Source organism: Gavialis gangeticus, unplaced genomic scaffold, assembly GCF_001723915.1.
Source record: "Gavialis gangeticus isolate Ggan-Ray unplaced genomic scaffold, GavGan_comp1, whole genome shotgun sequence".
NCBI classification, from domain to species: Eukaryota; Metazoa; Chordata; order Crocodylia; family Gavialidae; genus Gavialis; species Gavialis gangeticus.
In genome coordinates this window covers 99,053,403-99,059,355 of record NW_017729025.1, presented here as the reverse complement: position 1 = coordinate 99,059,355, position 5,953 = coordinate 99,053,403, and positions in this window count along the sequence as shown.

Sequence of the window (5,953 nt, the reverse complement as noted above, 5' to 3'; positions counted from 1 at the left end):
TTAATATGCTATTCACTACCCCCTGCACTTCCTACAGATCTGAGCAAACACAGTTTATGTGTACACATTATTTACACACACACACACACACACACACACACACACACACACACACACACACACACACACACTGCATACGGAGACTGTGCATTGTACTGCAAGCACACTGCATGAGTTCAGTAATACCAACTTCATAAACATATACTAACAGACCTGTGGCACACCATATGAGGTCAGTAATGCCATCCACAGCATCAGCTCTGCATATCTTCACATACAACGACACACAGGACATAACTTGTCCCCTGTTTGAAGTGCTGCAAGAGATTTATGAACACTGTAATTTCATAGCTCTTCCTCATTCCCTTAGGCCTAGCAGAAAGGTAAGCTATGGGTGAATTCTTTGATCTTCCCCCCGCAATGGGGTGTGAACAGGTGTTCTATGTAGTTGGCCAGAGGCCAGAATGGACAAGGAAGCAGGAAATAGAAAGCAGCTGAATCCAGCTGGAAGGAAAAACAGTTTGCATTCAAACCATCAGTTGGAAGAAAATCAAATGCTGGGCGGATTTCCTGGATGAGGCAGGGCTGAGGGACAAAAGGGAAAGAAAGGTCCAAATATCTTCAAATTCCTTCTCGAAAGATACTGCAAGGCCTTTCAGTATTTGCCCATCATCCATTATGCCTTGTTCATGCTTTCTCAATTTCACAAACAAAACAGAACAAAAATGGCTGTATGGAAGTTTGATCCTCAAGTACTGCATGTGGAGCATCCAATATGTGTATGAGATCATCTCTGGACTGCACAGCCACTTTTTCTAACCAGGGGGAAATTCAGCCCACGCTCACGCTGAAGCAGCCCTGTTCTCAGTGGGGTTGCATGGGGTAGAAAGGAGGACAACAGTTGGGTTGTTAGACTGTAAACTCCATGAGCTGTTAGACTGTAAACTCTATGAGCCACCTACAGCTTGATTTGCCTTATGTGCTCTACACATCAATGAGCAAAGTGTCCTGGGTCAACAAATAATGAAGAATGCAAGTAGTATTTAGAAAATAAAGGGAGTGAGCTGGAGGGGGGACAATTAGCAAGAAATATCAATAATGCAGAGTACAAATGGAAGCGTTTCTTCTATAGACTCAGTGGAGGGGTGAAAAAGTGTGAGACAGAAGCTAGTAGTTCAATTATTATGAACATCCAAGCTGGAAAAATAAACAGGTCAAATGGTATCTGCAGCCATACTTGAAGCAAAACCTTCACGCTATGGTAGCAATCTCAAAAGCCAGTTTAAATGTTTCAAACCCCAAAGCAAAACAGTTCTAACAGCATGAATCATCCTAAAAATGGCCATCTGGGCTGAAAATGAAGGCAAACCTCCATCCAAACAGTCCCTCCTGTAACAAAGCAATGTATACACAGAAAACCAAAGAACACAGACATTTACAATTCACCCCACATTCCTAAAGAAACAGTCAGCCTCCTTGGGCCTATTAAACAACTTACCACGGCCTTGGGGAAACAACTTCAGTTTTTTAGGATATAAAATGGAAAAGGTGTTTCCAAAACTGACTGGTTTCTTTATGCATATCCAATCTGCCACTGCCATGCATCTTGTCACCCTGTGCAGAGTGAGTACAAAGGTATAACACATTACTATATTGAAATCATTTTACATCCCCTTTCCATGGGTACAAATGATTACACAAAAAGGAGAATGAGGCCCATTTGGTTTTTCAGCCACAGAGGCAAAGGAAGATTAGGGTGCTTTTATTTTTAAAACCCTTTTGCTTATTCCAGTAAACAGCAATGCTTCTGATGCTGTACACATAGTTATGGAACCAATCACGAAAAGCCAGCAGAGACTCACTGGCATCAGTTTTGTGTTTGTTTAAACAGAATGTTCTTCGCTGTCCATCTTAGGGCCCTTGAACAAACAGATTTCATGGAAAGGGACGTTTTATGCCTTCAGCACCTTCTAGGAATATGGCCAGCAAGTCAAGGTATAAGTTTGTCAAAAATCTCCTTCATTACAGCAATTTGAATGGAGATGTTCTACTCTAGGGAACTTAAGCTGCTACCCAGGGGCACCGTTTCTTGTGGAAAAGTCCTGTGCAATGAAATTAGAATATCAAATCTTCTCAAAGTTCTGTAGGATGGTTCAATAAACTATAGAAAGGAGTTCATTCTCTGTTAAAATCTATAGGTTTTCAGAATAATTTTAATCAGTAACTTTGTGTTAGTCTAATCTCCGTTAACTGAATCATTTTCCATAAAGGGACACTTCTGGTATGTTATCTGATCTTACCCATGTGAGGCTGTGTTATCTCTATCCTTGTGCAGCTATGAGATATGGCAGAAAAGTAGCATCTGATGTGTGTATGTGTGTTTTAAAGCCATCTGTTATCCTATTCAACAAAAGGTTCAGCCTTCTTGGATGAGCTCTGAGGGAAAGGGTAAGTATAAAGGCTAAGCTTGAAGGTAAGACTTAGGAGCCCTGGAAGATAATTACAACAGCAAGTGTTTCTGTTACCATGTAACAACCCTCTTTCCTTCCCCAGCAATCTCTTTGTCCCTCTATAATACAAGACTACCAGTTTGAACTCAGTTTGCAGAAACAGGTCCTCCATTAAGTGCTAAAGATCTGATCCCGCAGCCACTGAAGTCAGTGGCCACATTTACATTGAATGTAATGAGCGTAGGCCCAAGCCCAGCAGGAAAAGAATGTTGTGTCCCCCCTGTGCAAGTGCTGTAGAGGGTCTTGGTTATCCTGGCTCTCTTCCAGAATGTTTTATACTGGCATTGCAGCACAAGTAATAGAAAGGAAAAGTCAGTGTCTTCATCTGTCACCTGCGTATACACAGCACCATTATGAAAAACCAACACATTTATGCTTAAACATGTTTTGGAAAAGATGTGTAAGACAAAGCAGTGTCCTTGAGCCAGAGATTTATTTTTTCTGAGCTATTTTTAATCTTTGGGATGGAGTCCATGTAAGTCCCTGTTTGCATGTGTCAAAGTGCTTTTCCTTTACACAAATGAATCTTGACCTTCTCTGATGACACTGCTCCTACTTAGTGCAAACAGTAGCTCTACCTCACACCCCTCCCATAGTTCACCTGCTGTGTGCTTAGAGTAATCAGAGCATAACTTCTGAAAAGAGCTTTCCTTAGGATAGTCTGGATGAGATGCTAAACCAGACACTCTTTATTTAAAGTAATTAAAAAAGTATTGGATGAATTTGAATGTGTAAAAACGGCACTGGTATTGGGCTAATGAGGGCAGGCACTGTGTAAGTGTCCCCTGTTACAGCTCTACCAATTCACTACAGCCATCATCTGGAGCACTCACTGCTATTTCAGCCTCAGTACAGCCATCACAATCTAGTTCTAATGATGGACCTTCATCCTGAACAACCTTAACCTAGGGGCAAGAGGAAGGAAGGAAGGAAGGAAGGAAGGAAAAGAGACTTTTGACTTGGAAGCTGGGAGGAAAGGATTCTATGCTCTCCTTCCTGAGGGAGATGGGGATGCCTTTTTTCTACTGTTCCCATTGTGGGAATTTCTATTTAGTTCCTTCTCTCAGCATCTTTAAGGAAGATATCCACAGCTCCTAGACTGACAAAATTAGGGCTCTGCCCAGAAATGTTAGGATCCTATGATAAGCATGTTGTTTTGTCCACCTAAATGCAGGCAGAGTGAACACAGTGGGAACAATCTGTGTGAATCAGAGTGAACAAGCTGTGTATCTCACCCAGATTCCTGGCATTTTGGAAATAGCATGAGCAAGGCTCTAACACCAACAAGATGAGACTCTCTCACCACTCACCAGTACCCTTTAGTAATATTGATTTGTGTTTCTCCTGCTCTAGACAGCTGAGTCTGAGACACTTCTAGTAGCAGGGACTCTATGTTAGGGTAGTGTGAGATTTGCTTTGTTTTGGGTCCCAGTGTTTCACCACACTGGAAACTGTATTTCTACAGGTGTTGCAAACTTCCTCCTCTTTCCTCTCTTTAAAATGCAGATCCCTAATTCCATCCATCCTTGTTGAATGAGAGGCTGAGTCATCTCTGAAATTACAACCCCACACAGTGCCAACTGAGTCTATTTCCCTACTCCCATATACACAACAGCTACTTTACACCTCAGTGTGCATAAGCAAAGAATAAAGTAATTTAAAGTAATGAGAATCAGATCTGTGTGTGCAGAGTGGCATCCTTTACATTGGGGATGTGGGCTTGCAGCTGGTCTGATAAGTGCCAAGGAGATTGATCAGAAGGTGATTACTAGTTGTAGTCTCAGGCTCAGATCCCATTCCACCTATTATGCATCTAAATGGTACTTACGCATATATGTCAAAGTGCAATCCTATTCCACCCTGCTCTGGTTCTTGAAAGACTTTTAATGCAGAAGATGGGCTCCTCTTTGCTGCTTTTTGTGACTTAGTCTTAAGACTAAGGGGATGGTGTGTTTCAAAAGTAGATGTACTGGCTTTTCTGGGACTCAAGCAGGACAGAACAGGCTCACTTAGATGCCTCAGTGTTGCTTAGATTCCTAACAGGTGGACTAAGAGCTGACATATTGTCCTGAGGCCTAAATAGGGTGTGAAGAAGAGTACACGTGTGAATCTTTAGTTGTGTGTGGAATCCCCCAGGTCTGAATCAAACAGCCTCCCAAGTATCACCATAATACATTTCCTCTTCTGATAATTCATCTCTTTAGATGACTCTTGACATTAGAAGCCACCAGCCAGGTTTCCTTTGGGAGACAACCTATCTTCATGCTTCATTTCCCTATCACAGGAATCCAGGGAGAGCCCCGTGGGAGTCAAGACTCCTTAGGTCACTGTGCTGAGCTATGAGGGCAGATAGATCATCATGACAGGATTATTATAAGTGGTTTTCCTGAGAGTTCACCAGAGCAAGGATCAGAGAGGAGAGGGATCCATAATCCTATTTTTGAAGCCATATAATCTTCCTGGAGCTCTTAAATGATGCCTGAGTCTTTAATTACAGAGCAGCCAGATGGACTGCTGCCACCTGCCCTAACTCTTAGGAGGTAGCTGACAGTATCATCTGCATGCATGCTTTCCATTTCATGTAAAAAACTGAGCTCTCTAGAGATGAATCTTCTTTTTGGCTCTTCTTGCTAAGATCACCTTAGTCCCTACATAGAGAGTCACTGTAGCTCTGTCAACAGCTAGTGGTGTCAGCGCTGGACCTGCCGAAGGAATGGTTCACTTTTCAGTTTGAAAGTCAATCTGAAATCATAATAGGGCATCTAATTGCAGTCTTTCTCCCAGAGAATCAGCTTCCTATGTTGTAGGGACTGCAGGGATCTGTGCTGGGAATTCAGTAGGTGACACTCTTGCTGAGCTTGGCTCCTACCCACAGCTGGGGCAGCTGTGGGGGATGTTGTGCTGCAGGGATTGGTGACCTAGACAAGTTGGAGGACTGGGTCAAAAGGAATCTCATGAGGTTCAACAAGGACAAGTGCAAAGTCCTGTACATAGGACAGAACAATCCCATGCACCAGTACAGGCTGGGGGCAACTGGCTGGGCAGCAGCTCTGTAGAAAAGGACCTGGGGGTCATTACAGTGAACAATAAGCTGAATATAAGCTAGCAGTGTGCCCTTGTTGCCACGAAGGCTAACGGCATACTGGGCTGCATTGGTAGGAGTGTTGCTAGTAGGTCCAGGAAAGTGATTTCCCTCTATTCAGCACTGGTGAGGCCCCATCTGGAGTACTGTGGTCAGTTTTGGGCCCCCCACTACTGAAAGGATGTGGACAAATTGGAGAGAGTCCAGCAGAAGGCAACAAAAATAGTGAGGAGGCTGGTGGACGTGACTTCTGAGGAGAGGCTGAGGGAACTGGGCTTGTTTAGTCTAGAGAAGAGGAGCCTGAAGGAGAATTAATAGCAGCCTTCAACTACCTGAAGAGGGTTCGAAAAAGGATGGAGCT